The following is a 23,457-nucleotide window of genomic DNA, read 5'->3' as shown; positions in this document are numbered from 1 at the left end:
CTTTAGTTTCTTTCTTGACTAGATAGCCATATCTACTGTAAAGGCATAAGTAAGACATAGAATCATGGAGTTTGAAAGAATTCATATAGATTGGTTTCTAATCATTACTTCCATAATTGTTTTCACATAAAAATAACCACACAAGCTTGCCTGACCAAGTAGTTTTACATTTACAGAACTATTTGGTGGGATGGTATGGTTGGTTTTCGAGTGAATATAACACATCTAAATAAACATGCCAAGAAGTACTTATAAAGAATTGACTTTTTAAGGGAATATAAGCCTTGTCAAAACTGTGAACCTTACAACAATCAACATTTTTTAAATAAAACTGTTAAGAAAGATAAATTGTTTGAATTTTTCTTCATGATATCACTATGTGCCAAAAATATTCTCCATAAATTTTGTTCTGAAATCACTAAGGACAGATATGTTTTGAAATATGATTTGTATTAGAATATCCAGTCAATATCCAATTGATTTTCAGTTCCTGAAACTGTGGCTTTAAATTTAATCAATGTGGAGTAGGGGATCAGCAATTAAACAGTAATTTTTTTCAAGTGGAGGAAGTTAATATTGTAAATTTCTTCACCATGAATAGGTTCAGGCTCTTAATGTTTTGGTAAATAATTCTGGGAACAAAACAAAGCTTTCAATTACATTATTATTTGGGGCCTTAGTATGTAGAATTTAAACAAAAGCATTATATATAAAACTATCACAACAAAGGTGTGCGACAACCTGAGAATTACTTTACTAACTTAAGAGACAGCCTCTTCAGATATATAAGGACTATCTGATTCTTTTGATCACTCACCTGCCAACTCATAAGAGATGTGCATGGAAAGCAAACAGTTGTGCTGGGCAGAAGAACAAAATTAGGCAAGAAATGATCAAGCCTGTAACAGATGGCTTTTCAGAAATGGCAACAGTAATCTCTCTAACATCTCTGTGGCAAATACAGAAATTAAAATTACTTTCAAACTCCAATAATGTAGAAACTCAGTACTCATTTAGCCAATACTATGCATTCTTTTTCTAGCAGCTCAGAAATACTAGGGAAATACACCTGGAGTTGCAGTCACCACAGGGTAGGGATTGCTTTCTTTATTCTGTGGCTATCTTGAGATCTTGGCCTGAAACATGTAGGCTGTGGTGCTATGAGAAAGGATTTGGTGGCTCAGTGGTGGTCAAACTGGTTGAGAGGGAAGACTGAATGATCTGTTAGTGACACACTGATCCATATGCTGTCTGAAACTTGTGTGAGGAAAATTCAACAAAATCTTGGCAATTCAGCACGCTGAACTCTGTTGACCACAAGGTGATAAGGTCTATAATGGGAAAATCAACCAGAGAGTTTGCTGTAATAAACTTAAACAAGAGTATCCCTAGTGGTCTACACCATCTTTTTCAGCCTAAAAGGAAAAGATGGGGTGCAGTGGTGATATTTCAGATAGTTTTGTAACAAAAGCAGTTCAGAACTAGTATGTCTCATAGGCCATGTATTACGCACAACATGTACAGAACCAGCAGCAGCCAGTTGAAATTTGATGTGAAACAGAGTATCATGAGGTACTTATTTACTTCAAACAGCTCTTTTTTTATTTTTATTTTTTTTTGAGACAGAGCTTCATTCTTGTTGCCCAGGCTGGAGTAGAACGGTGCAAACTCGGCTCATTGCAACCTCTGGCTCACGGCAACGTCCGTCTCCCTGGATCAAGTGATTCTCCTGCCTCAGCCTCCCTAGTAGCTGGAATAACAGGTTCCTGACACCAGTCCTGGCTAATTTTGTATTTTCAGTAGAGATGGGGTTTCACCATGTTGATCAGGGTGGTCTCGAACTCCTGACCTCATGTGATCCACCTGGGGCCTCCCAAAGTGCTAAGATTACAGGTGTGAGTTACCATGCCTGGCCCAAACAGCTCTTCTTTTTGAGTGGTGCTACAAAACCAAGATGGAGTTTCAAATTTTACTTACTTTTTAATGGATTTTAATGCACAAGTAATACCAGAATACATCTGGAGGATTTTATAGCAAATTCCAGATCTCAGATAATCTCACACATAAAAACTATGTTTCTCTGACACATTTTTTTTAAAAAAGCATAATTACAATAATGTTAACATACCCAACATATTTAACATTTATTCCTCTATACCATCTAACACCCAGTCTACGTTCTATTGTCCTTCATTATCTCAAAAATATCTTTTTATGCTTTGCTGGAATCAGGGTGTTAGCAAGACCCACACATTGCATTTGTTTGCTCTATCTCTTACATTTCCTCTCCTTTTTATTTTCTTTTTAATCTATAATTGTTCCCCCTCTTTTCTTCCTTTCATTTATTCATTGAAAATACTGGCTCATTTGTCCTGTAGAATTTCCCAAGTTCTTGCTTCAGCTAATTGTTCCTCCTGGTATCATTTAAGATGCTTCTTTTCCTATGTTCCCTGAATTTTCTGTAAATGAAGTTAAATAGAGATGCTTGATTAAATTGTTTATTTTTACATCCTTGTTTAAAAATATACTTCATGAATAGCGTTGTATACTTCTTACTGCGCAACATAAGGCGGCACATATATCTTATTTTCTCTCTTCGATGCTAAGTTTGATGAGTAGGGTCAGATGGTATCAGCCTAATCCCTCTGTTATAATTCCCCAAATGTTTTTCACCTAATGGTTTTAGCAGCCATTGATGATTGTTTCTTAAATCTATTATCTCCTCAGGGATTGAATGCTGCCACTGCCATTTCTCTTGCATTTATAAGTTGTGAGTCTTCCATAAAAATGCTCTTTCAGTAATTATCTGTATGATTCATGTGGGAAGGCAGGAATAATGCCAGTTTTTCCCATTTGTTGATTAATTATCAGTATAATGAGTTGATGCCTTAGCAACATCTAAGGTAACCAATTCATTTTTATTTTTAATTTTATATTGTATGTACTTATTGTGCATATCATGAACCCATGATTACACACAAATATATTAATGAAATATATATTTATCTTGTAAATAATTAAATATTATATACCTGTGAATGAAATTTTTGTGCTTTGATATATTGAAGGTTTTTGTTTTTGTTTTTGTTTTTTTTTTCCTGCTCAATTTGTTCCATCTTTGGCTAGTGGGAACCACTCCAAGTTGGCACCTATGTTCTTTTAACATGACCCCGGTAGTTTTTCATGGTTTTCTTACTTTCAGTCATAAGCAAGATATTATAGGTTTATTTCGTACATTTCTTGCTCCAGACCTGAAATCAGCTATTTCTCCAAGTACCCTGATTTCTTTTAGTGGGTAATGGCATTAGGAGACCACATCTGGGCACTGAGGGTCTTCATTGCCTTTGGGTTGTCATTGCTTTTAGGTCTTTTTAGTGGACAGAGCTAGGAAATAGATATATTGTGTAAAGATAAAAATAAATTATGAGTTTATACTAATATTTCAGGTTCAAATTTATTTACTTAACTTATTTTAGTATCTATTTTAATATATCTGTTATGATTTTGACTACCAACATCCATGTTAATAACATGTTAATAACATCCACGTTAATAACATGGATGTTGGTGAATATTGTATTTTCCACGTGACTGGAAATTGTTTGGGTCTTCATATGCTAAGTAATGTTTGATTGTATCCTAAATACTTTGAATTATTACATTTTGAGGCTCTGTGTCTTCTTTAAATTCTATGAAGAATGTCATTTTTCTTTTTAGCAGTCAGTCGACCCACTAAAGTCAGGCTGCAAGTTCCAATCTGACTTTTGTGAGCTATAATTTCGATGTCAGTTCAATTTTCAAAGCCTTTATAGTGCTCTTTGGATCTGCCTTGGGAGTGTGTCATCGAGTGGTCAATCTGTAACTTGGGCATGGTCTATCTGTGAGTGCAGTTCCCAACACCTTTTGTATGCTAATTCAGGTGAGATCCATGTGTGTGTGGCTCGAGGGTAAGTCCTAGCATTCATAAAAATAATTTTATGGGTTTTTTTTTTTTGATCTCTTCACTTTCTCTAATCTCCCCCCAAGTACTTTCCTGGTTTCTGGAACTCTCTTTTTCATCCTCTGGTCAAAAACTTGGGGCTCTTTAATGACCTTACTTATTGTGTTCTGTCACTCCTGCAATTTAGTCTGTCTTGGCCCAAGCAGAGGAAAGACAGAGGAAAAAGAGCACAATCGGACTTGACTAGCACTTTAAGAACTGTAGTTTCACCTACAGAACTCAGGGAGGAGTCACCTCCCTGAGTTCTGGCTCCTGTGGGTTCTGGGAGCTGCTGCTCCATAGAATTGCCTGAAGACTGGGGTACTAGAGGAGGAGCAATGTGGGGCTGATGGTCAGGGGAGTGGGGACTCTAGGGGATTTCTGCATTTCTTTGGAGCATCAGGAGTACCTTTTTCGGACCCTCAAACTAAAGCTAGTGGGCTTCTCCTGGCTTTCTGTCTGTATCACAGTGCTCACTTCCATGTTTCTGGCTTTAGTGGGTTCAAGTAGGGGGATACCACAGGAAAAAAGCGTTAAAACTCACCTTACATGATTCGATGGGACTTAGAATTCCAGTAACACCTGCTGTTATTTACAAAATCTTAAAAAAGGTGCTCATGCATTCTGTCTTGATTTTATAGCTGCATTCCGTAGATGAAAAAGGTTGAAACATATCTTTTTTTTTTGAAATCTCAACTGGAAACTTAATCCTTTAAATTTGATTCTGTTTTTAATTATGTAAAACATTGCATAGTTCAAAAGTCAAAACTATGAACAAGATACACTTAGATAAGTCACGCTTTTATTTCTGTTTTTCCCTCCCCCAGAGGTGTCTATGCTTTCTGAGTTTTGGGCTTATCTTTTCTTTTTTTTAATATTAAAAAGTAAATATTAATTTTTATATTCTTCCCTCCCCCTCATTATTATAGAAAAGGTAACATGCTATGCACTATTTTGTATTTTGCTTTTTTTCTCTTAATGATATATTCTGGCAATCATTCCACAGCAGTACATAGAGAATTTCCTCATTTCTTTTTAAGACTACATTGTTCCATTGTATGAATTTAGGATGGTTTTTTAACTAGTCTTTTCATCAGTAGAAATCTCCATTATTTCTGGGCATTACCTATTGTTAATCAATATGGTTTTAAATCTAACTTTCCTATTCATTTTATTTGGGAAAATGGAATAGAGTAAGAAGCCATCATAGTTTTCTTTATAGTCAAAATCGTTTTATCCTCCAGCTGTAGTTTATAGCTAATGCTGTAAATTTCTTATAAATAGTTCTTAGATTTATTATACATGCAATAAGACTAAGATATTTGAATGCTGGCATTTACTCATTAAAGACACTGTCTTTAATGGCAGTCTACTCTTGGTGATGGTGATTTGTGAATAGCTTGAATTTTTTACTCAATTTCCCTTCTGATATTGTTGGGAGGAAAAACCTGCCAGTTTGTCAGCCCTGAATTATTAATTGAAAAATAGGAAACAGGGCAGGTAAGAGAGAAAATAGCAGAGGTAAAAGTAACGATTGGTAGCAATGAGGTTGCTCCACAAATTGGAGTACGGTACTATGAATACTGAATGGGAAATAAACTGAGATCCCACGAAGGAGTCACTACGTCCAAGAGGAAAGTACAGCAGAGTGTAGGAAACTAGAAAGCAGAAAGCCTGTGAGAAGTTGATGGCAGCCCTCTGCTGCTATAGTGCTTTTTCAAAAGTCTTTGATCTCAACCCCATGGACATATTTCAGTTGGTCTTAAACGGGGGAACCCAACATTTGGTGTTTTCCTTCTCTCCATCTCTAGTTTAAAAGCACACATCTGAGAAATACATAGGTTAATTTTCCTATTTCATTAGCCTGAAGATTTGGATAAGAAGATTTCTCCCCCAACCCCTTTCTTCCCTAATATCAACATTTCCTAGTACAGGAAACAACACAATCTGGGATTTTCAGGGACATGTAGTTCAGGGTTTTTACATTTAGTATTGCTGTCAGGGCATTAGACTAACATGTAAGAATAATCTTTGAGCAAAACACTCCAGCATAGAATAGATAATGTCATAATTAAGAATGATATAAGATATTGTAAGAAAGAGCACCCCAGTGAAGCTAGTGACCAGCATAAATTTCAAGTACTTAGCAACACAGTCATCTGTGTGATGTTGTGACTCTTGCAGTAACATAAGGGCCTCCATCATCAATTTCTGCTGGATTTTGACCCCTAGGTGACATTATTCTTGAACAACGTTCATCCCTTTACATTCTGGACTTTTACAGCTAACAACAGTTCCAATATTAAACTTGAAATATTTCTGTTAAGATTCTGATTTGTATTCATAATGTTGTACCCTGAAAACTGGTACCTGCGTCTGCTTTCCATTTTGGAAGTACTTTATGATTCTATTTTTTAGCATGAAGTGATTCAGCTATACCTGCCTTAGGCTGAAGAAAATATTAAAACCTTAAATAGTCGAAGGAAAGCTTGAAGTTCCTGCTTTGCTGTTAGAATAGAACATATTATGCCATGTGTGGTATCTCACTTGGATAAATACTGGTAGTAGTAGGATGGTGGCACTGAAATTTCAATTTTGTATTTTGTTTTTATCACTTGGATACCTGAATATTGTTCTTCTGGAAGTCATTCCAGGTTCATCCTCTGTTGATCCTATATGCCACATTTGTAGTCTTAGAGATCCAGATTATTGTGAAGTATTGAGAAGGCAAGAGGTGCACAGAACTTCCAACCTGAAGGTGGTCAACTTGACATAACCATTAAGATGTATGACTCTTTGATAACATCCTCAAGCATCTGGAATTGGTGGAAGGGTTAAAGAAAGGGAATGAATATTTACTGAGTGGATTAGTCCGTTCTCACGTTGTTATACAGAACTGCCTGAGATTGGGTAATTTATGAAGAAAAGAGACTTAATTTACTTGCAGTTCCACAGGCTGTACAGGAGGCATGACTGAGGACGCCTCAGGAAACTTACAATCATAGCAAAAGGTGAAGGGGAAGCAGGCACAGTCTTCACATGGCTGGAGAAGGAGAGAGAGAACATAGGGAGAAGTGTTACCCACTTTCAAACAGCCAGATCTCTTGAGAACTCTGTCATGAGACAGCAGTAGGGAGATGGTGCTAAACCATTAGAAACCACCCCCATGATCCAATCACTCCCCTGCAAGCCCCACCTCCAACAGTGGGGATCACAGTTCAACATGAGATTTGGGTGGGGACACAGAGCCAAACTATATCACTGAGCATTTCCTATATGACAAGAAATCTGTCAAGTGCTTTACATAAATGCCTTACATAATCCTCATGACAAAACCTAAGGGGTATTACTGCATTAATTTTTAAATCAGGAAAATGAAGTTCTAAAAGTCTCAGTAATTTGCCTAGTGATACATAGACCACAAGTAGTGGGACACATGTTTGAATTCAGTTTTATTGGCTTGGGCCCCTTCTACCATGCCTCACTGAATCTCTCACTAGCATAAGATTAGTCTTTAAAATACTGCAACCACCAGTAGGAGCAGTAAAATGCTGTTTAAGAGGGTTGGATGTGGGTGTTGTGGAAGGGCCTTATTAATATATTTACAGGTATATTTGTAATTGCTACAAATCTCATTTTAGCCAGCACATTTGATGTGGTTTATTTAGGATATGTGGCTGATTGAAAGACACAACTAAAATACCAAAAATATTTTTTCTTTCTTAGACTAAAATACATACACTTATTCTAGTGAATTGCTGTAATGGTAAGTATAGATACAATAACACTGGTTTCTTTTCATAAATTGAAATCTTAAGATGTTTTGAATGTGAGAAAATATTGGGAAATTTTAGAACTCTAATTATGGCATCTTTATGGCTTTGAATATCCTATGACATAAAATGTGTCCCAAGACTCCCTTGCTAATCAGACATAATCATGATGGTGGGGTGGGGAGAAGACAGGCCTTACATTAGACGATGAAAGCTCTCAAAGCCTTGACTATGGTTTAAATAAGACAAACTTTAAGTAGAGGGTCACATGACTTGTGAATATGAACTCTTTTCATCTCTGGAACTCTTTGCCATCTTTAATAATAAGAAGTAGAGCTTCGAAGCTTACAACTTGTGAGAATCCAGGTGACTGTAATGGGTTCTTCTGCACTTACTTTACCTGAACTGAGTGAAAAACTATGGACATCTGAGAAGGTCAAGGAGCTAAAACTTGTCTTTAAAGAACTAATTCTCTCAGATCCTCTCATTCTGAATCAAGGATGAGGCACCAAAAATGTTTAAGATCTAGGAGTGCTAAGAAAGATATAAAACAGGATTTAATTTTTTGCAATTGCATTCCAACAAATAGATATCTGTCTTCCTTTAAGCACCTGGATGTTGAGAGCTTAATGTAATTGACCTCATACAGGTTGTGATAATTAGAAACGCCGTCTCATGCTGAGAGCTATCAAGAACTTGGACCTAGCCTGAGGCTCAGCTCTTACTACCTAAAAACATACATCTATTTATTTCCCAAATGCATTACTTAGAACACTAGTCCTGTAAGACACTCCATGGAAAAAAATGTTCCATAAATTTAATTTTGGGAAATAGCATATATCTATCTCTTAGATAATTATAATACACTTTAACATATTAAATAAGGTTTCTGATAATTCAGATAGTAAATGAAAACCAAAAACAACAAAAAAATGTTTAACTTTGTTTTATATTTATCCTAATGATGTCTCTCTCTCTCAACACAAACACATACTCATCACTCCTTTAGAATCTTATAGAACTAGTAATTATGGCAGTATCTTCTTGACATAAAAATAGGCCAAGGGAACAGAATAGAGAGTCCAGTAACAGACCCTTACTGTAATTTATGACCAAGAGGACACTGAGCTGCAGTGGATAATGTATGCTCTTTTTGATAAAAGGTACTGGGATCAATTGGATTCCACTGGAGAAAAAAAAAATGATCCTTACCCTATATCTAAATATAACAGGTAAAACAATATGACTTTAGAAGAAAATATATTAGAATATCTTTATGACATGGAGAACAAACTTATATTAACAGATAAAGTAAAAAGAATGGTAAATTGGCCCACATTTAAATTAAGAATTTCTCTTCATCAAAAGGAACCATTAAGAAAATAAAGAGCCAAGCCACCGATTAGGAAAAAAGATATTTGTACTATATATGAAAAAAGACTTATTCTTAAAATATACAACAAAACTGCTACAAGTCAGTATTAGAGAGACACAATCCAATAGAAAAAAATTGGCAAAAGTTTTGAACAGTCATGTCACAAAAGAGGATATTTAAATAGCCAAAAGAGATATAAAAAAGTTGGCCAAGCATGGTGGCTCATGCCTGTAATCTCGGCACTTTGGGAGGCCAAGGCAGGAGGATCACTTGAGGCCAAGAGTTTGAGACCAGCCTGGCTAACATGGTGAAACCCTATCTCTACTAAAATACAAAAATTAGCTGGGTGTGGTAGAGCGTGCCTGTAATCCCAGCTACTCGGGAGATTGAGGCAGGAGAATCGCTTGAACCCTGGAGGCCGAGGTTGTGGTGAGCCAAGATTGCACCACTGCACTCTGGCCTGGGTAGCAGAGTGAGACTCCATCTCAATTTAAAAAAAAAAAAAAAAAAAAAAAAGATGTAAAAAGTACTCAAATTCATTTGTTCACCAAAAGATATGTACTAGAATGTTCGTGGCAGCATTATTTTTGAGGAATAATGGAGTCTCTCTGAAATGGAGACAACCCCAATGTTTATCAGCAGTAGAATAGATACAGTATGATGAATTCATACAATGAAATAACATACATCACTGAGAATGAACAAACTTCAACTATACATAACATGGATAACTCTCAAAAATATAATTTTTAGTTATAATAGATGAAAAAGAGTACATGGATGATTTATTTACATAAAGTTTATAAACAGGCAAAACTAATCTCTGGTATTAGATATCAATGCAATGGTTACTTTAGAAGGGGACTCATAGGAGATCCTGGGGTGCTAGTAATGTTTTCTTTCTTGATCTGTGTGTTGGTTTCAATTTGGGAATTTATTGAGTAATGTACTTATGATTTGTGCATTTTCCTATACATTTGATATAAACTTATGTGCCACATGACATTTTGATCAATGACAGATTGCATATACAGTAGTCACGTAAGATTATGATACTATATTTTTACAATACATTTTTATGTTTAGATACGCAAATACTTACCATTGTGTTGCGGTTGCCTGTGTTATTCAGTACAGTAACATGCTGTATAGCCTTGTAGCCTAGAAGCAATAGTTTATACCATATATCCTAGGGGTGCAGTAGGTGTATACCCTCTAGGGGTATACATTCTGTGATATTTGCACAACAACAAAATTGCCTAAGGACTCATTTCTCAGAAGGTATCCTCATCATTAAGTAATGCATGACTATACTAAAATACAAAGTATGCTAAAAAGAGCAGATACATCAAAATACAACTTTCCTTAAAAAAAGATTCTTAGATCTGGGCTTCCAAGGAATGCACTTGGGAAAATGCTGACCTCTTCACACATTGATATGTATTGTTCAAAATATATATATTTTTACTGAAGTAAGATCAGATGAAATGATAGTCTAGCAAAAACATTAATGGATACTTTTTCAATTAATGTCCAAATTTATCATTATTTATACATTAAAGAGGATGCTGCACTGAATGATAAATTATGAAGGAAACATTTAATGCACATTTGAAAAGTAAAGAAATTAGATGCATCTTAATTATATAAGCACTAAAGATCAATCTTTTTTTTTTTTTTTTAGTTTCAAGAAACAAAAATAGAAACTTTCAGTAACCTCATAAGAAATGTATAAATAGCATTCTTCAGCAAACAGCAGTGTTGTGAATTTACTCATGGCAATTAAATCATTTTTTATATTTCAGGTTTCCATTTATCATTGAAATGTAAGAGTTAATTTGCACAGATACAAATTTATAAAATATAATCCTCTTTCCCAGTTCTCCGATATATGTTTTACCGTATCAGAGATACTTTTGATGACAGTGTGTGCCTGGATCTTGGTGTAGATACTTTTCTCTTACACTAATGAAATAATTAAATCACTTGTTCCAGAAAGTTAAAATGCCAAATGTCTAGTTTCTCTGCTTCCACAGACTTCTGACTCTGACAGCCAACAATTACTCTAAGTGTTTGACATTCAGAAATTGGAGAGAATAGGTCAGGACTGTGGTAAGTGGGTTTGCATTTTAAGTAGCCGTGATTGAAAAGAGAGGAAAGAGATGTGTCCAGTGGCAATTTCTGTTAGTAATTTTTTGTGGTTCTCTTAAGACTTTGTTTTTTCAAGACAAAATAAAAACTAGAATGGTTGTTCTTACTCCAACTTTATTTTTTAATAGTAATATCTCTGGAAAATTATAGGAATCTGAAAGTATAACAATTCCAAAGTTAGATATCATATTTATAATATAGTCAAATGAGATCATTGTTGTTATTACCATGATACACAATTTCAAGGGAGTTAGAATCATTGAATACAGCACTACATTTTTTTGGTGACAACAGCTTTTGCATGTCCCTGCTTAAATTACTTTTTATATAGCAAACTTATGCTTTGAGATTCTTTTCACATAAAAATGTAATATTTTTTATTAATCCTTTTCACTTGGGTTTACATAGGATTGCTTAGAAAATATAAATTATTAATTCAATCACAATTAGCCAGTGCTCTTAATTTTTTCTTTAAGTAGAAATGTTTGTGTTATATTTTGAAGAATGTATTTGCTTGTGTTTCATTACTTTTATTTTCTCCTCCATACCTGCTGTGGAAAATGCAAATGATGCCAATAAAATTAGCAAAGAGGAGAGAAGAAAGGAGGAGTAGCAGCAGTGACAGCAGCAAGAGATTAGGTATAATTAGCAAATTTAATAATTCGTTTCTAAATAACCAAGTCACAGGTCAAATCTCATACCAGCTCCTCCATGGGAAATTACACTTTTGTTGTTGTACTAAAATTTTATGGTAATAAATGTTACTAAAGATAGGGGAGTTCCAATGCTTTGTCATTGACTTCCTGAGCCAGCAGCAGGTAACTGGTGGAGTCTGAGCCTGCGTGCTGACAACCTCATGGACCCCACATGAAAATGGTTGTGTAGTGATTAACAAGTAAAATCCATGATCTTATGCCATTAGGGGATGCGTAATAGTTGCTACCATTATGGGGTATCACGACAACGTGCAATGGAGTAGAGGTTCTAGGGCCTTTAGGATGAATACCATTTGGGTCTCACCAAGAATCTGGTGGAGATTCTTATGGATTTCTTAGTGCATTTGAAACTTGATATCAGAACTCTATTATGTAGTGTCATTTATGTTTACATATGTGTTTGTAATTCAGTTAAAATCATTGCTATATGAATTAAGAATGTATAACTCTTTTAAAGAGTATGTTCAATTGTTTGCAAGCAAGCATGTTTGTCATTTTCATGAAGTCCCTTGGTAAAGAAACCCCATAAACATTGTTATTTATTTATGAATAACTTATGTCAACCCTATTGCAATATTACAATCAAAATTCTGGTGTGAGCAATGGGAAAAATCAGTGAAGTAAATTTTCTTTAAAACTCTCTTTCTGTGATTTTCCTTCTATCTGAATGGTTTGTTGCATTACTTTAGTTTATTTAGTAATCTCAAAGACACTTACAGTCTCATGCAGGTAATCCCAGCACTTCGAGAGGCCAGGGCTGGCAGCTCACGAGGTCTGGAGTTTCAGACCAGTCTGGCTAACACAGCAAAACCCTGCCTGTAATCCAAGCTGCTCTGGAGGCTGAGGCAGGAGGGTCGCTTGAACTTGGGAGATGGAGGTTGCATTGAGCCGAGATCGTGCCACTGCACCAGCCTGGGCAACACAGGGAGACTCCATCTCAAACAAATGAACAAACAAACAAACAAACAAAACACAGGGCTTCAAGATTCTGAATCTGTATAAACAGGCTTTAGGATAAATCCTTTGTGATTACTTCTTTAAAGCTATATTATAAGTTTTTACATGTTGAACTGTTTTTGTTTAGTAATTTGATTTACATTATATGTTGACAATTTGTCAGGCTAATACATAGTATTAACTGACTCATTATTTCATTGATAGAAATGTGTTAATAGGATATTACAGTCAAACTTATCTACAGTAGAATTAGCTTTTCAATATGTTTTTGCAGAAATTGTTGCAGTATGTTTAAAAATGAGATAGCCACCGGACACGGTGGCTCACGCCTGTAATCCCAGCACTTTGGGAGGCTGAGGCAGGCAGATCACAATGGCAAGAAATTGAGACCATCCTGGCCAATATGGTGAAAGCCCGTCTCTCCTAAAAATACAAAAATTAGCTGAGAGTGGTGGCGCACACGTGTAGTCCCAGCAACTTGGGAGACTGAGGCAGGAGAATCGCTGGAACCCAGGAGACAGAGGTTACAGTGAGCTGAGATTGCGCCACTGCACTCCAACCTGACAACAGAGTAAGACTCCCTCTCAAAAAAAAAAAAAAAAAAAAAAAATGAGCTAGCCATTAAACTCTTAATGCAAAATGAACAATTGTGAGAACTATGGAGACTGTTTACAGACTCAAAGCTGTAACACTTAAATGACTTGTTGTTAAATCACCTGTAGCTAATTACAATATGTTGATGTGTACCTGATCTAAAGGGAAGATTAGTTTGGGATTGTCAGGTTAAACACAGACATTGTGGAGCAAAGATAAGACAGTCAAATTACCTTTTATTCTTAAGAAGTGTCATTGAATTCAGTTAACACCTTATCAAGTGCTAATAAAACCTTTCTTTGAAGATGTAAATGATTAAGCCCTAGTCCTTGTTCAGTGATTTTTGAATCTTAGAAGTTCTGAATCAAGTTAATTTCTAAATTATACAATTTGAGTATACTAACATTTTAATTTAACATTTTGTATGTTACTTAATTTGTGCTCTTAAATTTAGTTTGAATCCTACTTCCCCTTTTTTCTTTACTCAGAAAAATAATTTTGCCTTTGATTTATGCAATAATAATGAATGAATTCAACTTACTCATTTCAAATTATTTCTGCAGAATATTGAAAGTTAGGGAAATGGCTCCCCCCGCTCTTTTAAGTAGCTTTAGAAATTGCAGTTCTGTTCGACACTAAATATGGTGAATAGTTTATGTTCCACAGCTTCAGGATAGAGAACACAGATTTCCCAGTAAACATTCAGCAAATTACAAAACAATTGAGAAATTGGGAAGTCTAGGGTTACAGCAGATAGTCTTTCAAATGGGAGATGTTGGAGTGTTGATTTCTGTTCTGATGGGCTGTGAGTACTGGTAGCGGTGGCAGTGGCAACAGTGACTGTTCTACATCTAACGGGAGGAAAGATAGTACTTCACCACTGATGTGCCACAGAAACTTACTCATTTTCCTCCATTGTGAGCATGCTCTTGGTTCCACATTATACACTGGGGATACATCAGCAAAATGTGGTTAATTGCAGCAGATAAAGGACAATTGTGAAGATTGGGAACCTGAAATTAGACCTTCCCACAATGTTTGAAAATGTTCCTGGGAAACAAACCTTTGAGTCTTGGAAGGAAGGATCTGTACACTCTGGTGATAGACAGGTGGTACATGGATAGCAGTGGGCAAACCCTGAGCAGCTGGCACTCAGAAATTTAGGTAGATCATGTGGTTTCTATCATCTACGTGTAGGTAATCAGAGCTCTATACTGGTTTCCAGTCCCTGGCTAAGAATCAGCAAAGGCAAAGCAAGGTTCCAGGCTCATGTGGGTGCCAGGATAGCCTCTTAGAGGGTAAAGCACAGGGATTAGTAAGAATATCCAGTTACATACCTGGGGTCAAGAAGAGCCCAGAGAATTTGGAAATTTGGCATTGTTAATAAAACTAAGGAGAAGAATCAGAGAAGTAAGTGTGATGGTTGAAAATAGAGAACTAGGTATTATGGAGTGTAATTCGTGTGTTAGAACAAGCTTGCCATGACTGGGGAGAGCTGATAACATTTTAAAGATATTGTGAGCTCATTGATGGAGAACTTGAAATTGATCATGGTGGTATTATTAACACCATGGAATCACAAATGTTACAAATCAGGCCTTCCCCTTCTCTCTCACCTCTGGAACTGGCTGTTAAACATTTACCAGCACCCCACAGGTATGGTGTAGAGAACATAGCTTTGAGGTTGGCTAGAACTAGGATAGAATTCTGCTTCTTGGAGTTGTGACAAGTTATAAAACCTCCTTTCTAGTTTCTTATATAAAAAATTTGGAGTATAATGAAAATTAAATTATCTATAATAATATACAATGCACCCAGCTCATTGCAAGTTCTTATAGCATTTTTGAATCCTTTTTCCACTCCCTTATAGAACTGGTCCTAGAGTCTGGGGAAAAAGGAGTTGTAATGGAGGTGAAGATTCTACAACTGTGGGAAGAGAAGAGCCAGAATTCAGGCACCAGGAAAGAATTTTTGTTTTAGGGAAGGTACATGCCAAATAGTCACACCGAAGTTCTTTCTGGGGGAAATTAAGAAAAAAAATGTTGAGAGTGGAAGCCCCTATATGGCATCACAGTACCTCTGAAGAGGCAAGAATTGCCCCGGGTCTTTCCATTTTAGATAGCTGTGCTGAGTAGGGATAACAAGCCCAAGCCTGGGGAGTGAGCAACCCACAGGTACCAGGTATCAGGGCGATCAGAGCCTGGCGTCTCCCAGCAAGAAGTGCACTTGGTCTTGGTTAAGACAACCCCTCTACTAGTCCCATGATCTTAGACAGTATAAAAGTGGTTAGAGCTTACAAGACCCACTGTCCCAGATTTGGTAGAAGGGAAATCAGAACAATTCTCACACACATAATGTCAGGGCAAACACATGGTCTGGACAGAGCTTCTCTCATGAAGCAAAATCAAAATATAACTATAGAAAACAACTGAAACCAAGCATACAAAAACCTATGCACACATACCAAGGGGAAAAGGGGGAAGAAGCCTGATATGCAAAGCGAGAGTGAACCCAGTATAAAGGAAAACATTATCCAGAAAGCATATATATTTAGAAACTTACTGAAAACACAAATTTATTAAAACTGGGACTCAAAGATAAGATGATTTAAGAGAAGAGTGGGATAAAAAGGGGGATGACTGGAATAAGAAAACAAATTGAGAACCAAAACAACACCCTTACTAATAAACAGCTTAGAGGCTGCAAGGAATGAGAAAAAAACTTAAAATTGAACTTAAGAGGTAAAGGTTTGAGATAATCGCAGTAAATGCAGAAGAAGATGACTAAAAGAAAAAAGGAGTTACATTTCTCAAAAAAGAGTTCCTATATTTGATTTCGTGTTTGCCCTTTCAAAAAGGAGGCCAATTTAACAGTCACGAAATTATTTCTATTGGCTTTCACAGCTTTGAACAAAACGAAATGATTAAAGTGTGGCCCTTAACCGAAGTGACTCCTAACTGCCAATGGCTTCTAGAAATGTCTTTTTCAACGCACTGATGAAATTGTTTTATAAATCTCTCTGGCCTTATAAAGGAAAGTAGTAATTCTGGGATAAGTACAGCCTGAAAAATTTATTATAGTCCTCAAATTTTGGTTAACAGTAGGTAGCAGGATGGGGTATGAGACTTCTCCTGTTTTGGAATTTTTGCTAAAACTTCAAAACAAAACTAATGAGTGCTTCCATATTCTGCAGAAAGCCATCACTGAGCCATGGGATCCCTCTGATATGGTTTGGCTATGCCTCCACCCAAATCTCATCTTGAATTGTAGTACTCATCATCCTCATGTGTCTTGGGAGGAACCCGGTGGGAGGTAATTGAACCATGGGGGCAGGTTTTTCCTGCACTATTCTCATGATAGTGCATAAGTTTCATGAGATCTGATGGTTTTATAAAGGGCAGTTCCCCTGTACATGCTCTCTTTCCTGCTGCCATGTAAGTCGTGCCCCAGCCATGTGGAACTGTGAGTAGATTAAATCTCTTTTTCTTTATAAACTACCCAGTCTTGGGTATTTATTCATTGTAGTATGAAAATAGACGAATACACCTTCCCTTTGTATTCTATCTGTATGATAGCATAAACAAAAATCATTTTTAAAGGTATAAAAAATTAAAAACAAAACAAATTAAATGGAAAGAGATAGTCAAATTATTCCTGCTAGTCTGATCGTCGCTCCCAGTGGGTGTAAGAAAAAGTTAAGGGATTCGAGGACATTCACTGTGGCTTTGAGTTCTTGGCCTAGGAAAGAGTGTTATGGTTTTCCCCCCTCATAGTCCTCCCCTCATAAACCAAGGAAAATGGGGTCTAAGAGAATCCCTCACAGGAATTGGCATGCTTGGAAGAGGATGACAGTGGTATCTCAAGCCTGTATTAGATGTCTCTTCCCATAGCAGCCTTGCTAACCTGCTCCACAATGATGTAAGCAAACTTTGGCGGGGAAACTGAGAGTAACCATAAGGCAGAGAGATGAGAAGTAGGTGAGGAGCTTGTGCATCATTCAGTGTTTAGGGAACAACGAGGTGGAATTTTACACTGGGCTACTAGTGCAAGGGAACCACGTGTGCTTGATCGTTGGTGATATCATTTGAAGCAGAGACTGAAGTCCTGAGCCAGAGCAGGTGTACCACCTCAGAAGGTACACCTGTAGCACGGAGAGGCTGCCTCAAGGGGGCATCCAATGGAATTCACCTGTGGTGTCTTAAAAAAAAAAAAAAAACCCACAACACGAGCCTTTCTACGCACACCATACAGAGATTGTCTTTGGCTAAGGGAAGACTATAACTGCACAAGGAAGGTAAACAATGTTTTTGGCACTTTTCTCTAAGCTCTACTTTCTGCTTCAACAAAGGAAAAGCTAGAACAAGAAAAGGGAGGTGGGAAGGAGAAGCACAGGGAGCCTAAGTTAAGTGAGAGGAGTGTTTCTTGGGTATGAATTTGAAGTTTTAAATTTGGGCAAGATTGGGAACTTCAGTAGGTTGAAATATCCAGAAAGCATTTTAGATTCTGGCTCAATTTTTTTTTAAGAGATGGAAATGGAGATTCAAAAGGTTTATTATTGAAGACAATAAATCCATTCCATGTTTGGACTCCACTAAATTCAGATTGTTCAATTAATCTATCAACACTTGTATGCTGAAAAATGATACTACAGGCATTGTATAAACTGCTAATTTTATTTATCCTTTGGTATGACTGATACCTTTATAGTTAGAAGCCACATGAAATGTGTAATAGTCTAAATTGAGTTAAACCTCAGGACACAGATGATTGACTACATAATTTTTATGACACAAGGAAGCATTTAACAACTTCTTTAGTATTGATGATTATCTTTGAAATGAGGTCTATAAAGTTTACTCATAATTCATTAAGAATTATCACATCATTCAAAGTTTCTAAATCAAATCAATTCAGAAGTTAAATTCCCACTTTTGAAGGATATAAGAAAGTAAGTATCAATTATATTTTGGTACTTCTGTCCACATATCCAGAATTTCCAAAAATCGAATACAGTGCAGAACATCTGAGAGGAATCTCTAAGCTTGGTTCTTACTGGTTACCTTTGATATATTAAGGTCTGAGGGAGGCTTCATGTCCTTCAAAGAAGGACAATTTTCATGCTTCTGTATGAAACTTAAGGGGTATCTGCAAAGTCTGGGAATGTCCTAGATTCTGCTATAAAATCATTTCAATATAATTGAAAAACACAAAAGTTCAGGAAAAAAGATGTGAAATATGCATTTCTTCAAGAATGCTGTACATCTTTTAAGTGTAGTATAAGGTGAAGATTTCAAAAAAGTTAAAAGATTTATTTTTTATACTTTTATGCTACAATCACTGTTTATGCAGCTCCTGATATGCATAGAAAGGTAAGGATTCTTAAAGTACAAATAAATTTGATTTTATATATATACACACACACACATGCACACAATTGTTAAAGACATCTCTTGCCTTCTAGGTGTTTCCAGAGTCTTTCAAACATTGTTAGATAATAAGTCACAAATCAATGGTTACCATGAAATTACATAAAAATTATATCAGTGTAACTAAATAATTTAGAAGTAACTCTACTAAGTTTTCTTAAAGATGCATTGAATCTAAAATTACTATGATATAAGGCTCAGTTTGTTGAAGGTGTAAAAGATGCAGTGACTCTGAACGTTTTCCTGATTTTTAAATACAATGTAAAAGTTTCGCTTGGTGAGCTGACACTGACGCCAGGCACACTGTGCTACTCTTCTGTCTTTAGCAGAGGGAGCCGGAGTGTGTAGTTTTGCCTGTTTGAAGCAGGGAACACTGCTAAGAAAATATTTAGATGATGTTTATTTTGATTTGCAGCAGGCTGGGGGCCCTTAATGGATCAGTGGCCTGGAAATTCTTCCTGGTTTCCCTCACTCGGGTCAGCACTGCTAGTAGAACTGGACGGCAGGTCCCACCCATGCACGCAGTTTCTTCCTCTGCCCCTCTGAGTGTTGTTTTTTCCGTATCCTCCCTTTTTGGAAGGGTTTCACAGGCCCTCTTTTAGACCATCATTTTTTTCCTATTGTAGTGAAGGAGATGTTGACACTGTTAGTTTTTTCCTGTTACAGAAGTTGATGTCTCCGGAATCCTTAAAAGATATAGAGAAAGGGTAAAAGGGAGAAGAAAACAAAGTGGAGGAAAAAAAATGGCAATGAAAGTATTATGAGAAAAAAAAAGGGTAAAAAAATAACCCAGAAAATAAGGGTGATAGAGTGACATCAGAAGTTGCTTTGAATTTCTCTCAGAGGAACTGGCATTTCTGGGTCACCCTGCTCTGTGGTTTTCTGGTTTTCATAATTGCATGGATGTGTGAATGACATTACTTATGATCATATAAGAGAGCCTTAGCAGCTCATTGCTGTGTGAAAGTGAATGAGCTTCATGTTTTACTCAACCGTGAACTTGCTTTGGCAGCTGGTACTGTGTTAAATGATTGGAGAATTAATTAACTGAAGAAATTATTAAACTGTTAAAATGTGTTCCCACTGAGCAGTAATAATGGCAATTCACTGTTAGTCAATGAGTGTCCACCATTCACGGATAGAAAATTTCTAGTATTATGGGTATCGTTTTTGGAGCACATCTGTATTAGACCGCATGCTAGAGATTTATTTATCAGAAGAGGTGCTAAATTTTTCTCTCTCCACTGAAGGACTATATTGTCCTGAAAGGGTCAAGATCTCCCCATTTCAAACTTGCCTTCTTTCCCTCTGAGTACTCCTGCATTGTCTTATTTTCCCCCAGAAAGTTGTCCACCAATTCAGTTAGTGCTGAGTTGAATCTACCAATTCATTGAGGTTAAGTTTCTTCGTGGATGTAGAACAATTCATTATAAAAATTCAGAAGTCAATTTTTATTGATAAGAAAGCATTATCTTGTTGCTTTCCAAGAGCCTTTGAAACATTGTAAGATAATGACATAAGTCAGAAATCAATGATTAGCATGAAATTATAATAAAAAATTATTTTGGTGCAACTAAGTAATTTAGCAGTAACCTCACTAAGCTTTTCTTAAAGATGAATTGAATTCAGAACTGTACTATGATATAAGGCTCAATTTGTCAAAATGTTTTAAAAAAGAGTAGGTATTCCTATTAGTTGCTATTCCATCAAGTATCTTTTAAACATTTGCATAACTCACTTCTATTTCAGAATATCTGAAATTTATAATAGGAAAAATTTATAACTTTCTCTCTTTTACATACTTCTTAATAAGGGAATTTGTGACAAGTGGAATTCTTAAACAGTGGTCCTGTGACCTCACTTTGGGTAGTTTGGACAGTGAGCCAGTTTAGTCACATACTGTACAGGTTTATAGTCTAGGAGCAATAGGCTATACCTTACAGCCTAGATGTGTAGTAGGTTATATTATCTAGGCTTGTGTGAGTACACTCTATGATGTTTGCCCAACAATGAAATCACCTAATTACACATTCCTCAGAAGGTATACCTATTGTTAATGACATGACTGTGTCTATTTTTAATGTCAAGTTACCTTAATTAGAATTCACTCTGTCTTTCAGGGAACTATAAAGATTCTTCTACCTGAACCCCATGGCCAACAAAACAACTTAGCAATTAAACCATTTATAGTGTTACAGAATTTTGACTTAGACTTTGAAATGAAATGCTAGAATTTGCATGCTTGATAACTTCTTTAAAATATGCTATATCTCCATAGAGACTTCTAAAGCTATTTAAGCACTCTGCAACAGCCAGAATAGAGTTAAGCTAATGGACCATGAAATACCTATGACTATGTATTTCACAGATAATATTCTTCCATCTCTAGCTAGATACCATTGACACAATGAGGATGGGACTGAAGCATTTGGGTTACAAAATATCTGTTAGCTTGTTTATTGAGCTTGGAAGGAAAGTATCTTCAGTGGGATGATTTCAAAATTCACCAGATCCAAATGCTCAATTTTAAACATTTGCCATTTTAAGCATCTCTCTCCCCGTACAGCACCACCCTTTAAGAATACATGGACCCACCAGTGGAAAGAGTATCTGTGCAATAGAGCATCTCTAGATGCAATGTTTAATCTTGAATTAGCTCTCTGCTGTATTTATCAGTGACAAGGATGACGTTTTGGACTTGAGCTTGCCTCATACACTTTTCTTATTTTTTAATTGCTTCAGAACTCATCAGAAAGAGATGGCACTGATTGGGGCTCCTTGGATCCCAACATCTCCTACATCTTCTGCAGTTGTAACAAAATGGTTATTTGTGTAGCTAAACATAGAAAAGGTACAGTAAAAATACAATATAAGAGATAAAAATGGCACACCTCTATAGAGTGCTTACCATGAATGGAGCTTGCAGGACTGGGAATTGCTCTGGGTATGTCAGTGAGTGAGTGGGGAGGTGATGTGGTGTCTGTACACTTTATAAACACTGTACAGTTAGGCTATACTGAATTTATTAAAAATATTTTTCTTTAGTAAATTAACCTTAGCTTACTGTAATTTTTTTAAGTTTTTGACTCTTTTGTCATAATAAGTTTAAAACACAGATTGTGCAGCTGTACAAAAATATTTTCTTTATATTTTATAAGCTTTTCTCTATTTTTAAATTTTTTACTTTTTAAACTTTTTTGTTAAAAACTAAGACACAAAGATACACATTAGCTGGAACTTACATAGGGGTTAGGATCATCAATATTACTGTTTTCTGCCTCCATCTCTTGTTCCCCTGGAAGGTCGTCAGGGATAATAACATGCATGGAGCTGTCATCTCCTATGATAGCAATGCCTTCTTCTGGAATACTTCCTGAGGAACTTGCCTGAGGCTGTTTTTTGATTTTTTTATAGGTAGAAGGAATACACTCTGAAATAATGATAAAAAGTGTAGTAAATATATAAATAAGATAGATTTTTATTATTATTTTATACTGTACCTAATTATATGTGCTTTATTTATAGTGACTGGCAGCACAGTCTGTTTGTTTACACTAGCATCACCACAAAGGTAAATAATGTGTTACATCTATGACATTATGATAGCTACAATGTCACTAGGTGATAGGATTTTTTCAGCTCTGCAATAATCTTATGGGACCACCGTTCCATACAATGTGACAGTGTTAGGTTTCCATGGGTCTGTTTTCTGACAATATTCAGAATTTTGGAAAATACACTTTGCTGTTATAAATAGAATAAACAAGAAGACCTCTTTTTAAATATTAGAGCAAAAATGTGCAACTTATGGATTTAAGCTGAAGTGAATCAGTCTATTCTCTTGGTGGCCATGCATTCTCATTGAATTCATTTTACTGTAATGCTTTACAGATAAAAGTAAAATTTCTTTATAATACATTGATGGTTGTCTTTGTTGGTGAATATTTTATTATATTTGACTGTGCTGCTAGAAATCATATTGCCTGTCCAAAGGAAATGTAGATGGATAAAATTTATCCAGGTTCTCTGTGGAGGATTAACAAATATGAGAAAGTGATATGAGAATAGTAAATGGAAAGAGTAATTCCCTTTCTCTCTTCCTCTCTGCCTGGCATTTTAGTTCTAACCTTGAGACTTCTCAAGTTTGCATGAAACAATATGCATACTCTTTCTACCCATTTACTTTCATTATTTTTTTCCTCTGATACTCTTATTTCCATTTCTTCCTGATAGCAACAAATTTTAACTATAGCTCTACTGTGCCACATTACATTTTTCTAGACTATCACTTCTTGAAGGAAGGAATTACAGTGTAATTGTTGTGTCCATTGAGGAATGCTTGTGCAGGATAGTAACCAATAAGTATTTATTAACTAAATAAATGAGCTGTTAGTATGTGAATATGTAGTATTTTTGTTATGCAGAAGCCTTTTTTGTAATGTATTATCTGTTTTGTGATTTTATTACAGAAGTCTATTTTGCATGT

General features: G+C 35.9%; 1 long non-coding RNA gene across 1 annotated transcript; it reads left to right on the top strand.

The window, feature by feature from the left end:
- Window positions 1-1,824: 1,824 nt before the first annotated feature.
- Window positions 1,825-22,002, top strand: LOC116275732. The gene is made up of 3 exons (XR_004184938.1): window positions 1,825-8,984; window positions 11,164-11,917; window positions 21,714-22,002. It is a non-coding gene; the product is annotated as an uncharacterized LOC116275732 (long non-coding RNA).
- Window positions 22,003-23,457: the final 1,455 nt, after the last annotated feature.

This window comes from Papio anubis, chromosome 7, assembly GCF_008728515.1.
Source record: "Papio anubis isolate 15944 chromosome 7, Panubis1.0, whole genome shotgun sequence".
NCBI lineage: Eukaryota > Metazoa > Chordata > Mammalia > Primates > Cercopithecidae > Papio > Papio anubis.
The sequence above is the reverse complement of the archived record's forward strand: the minus strand, read 5'-3'. Positions and strand labels throughout refer to the sequence as shown.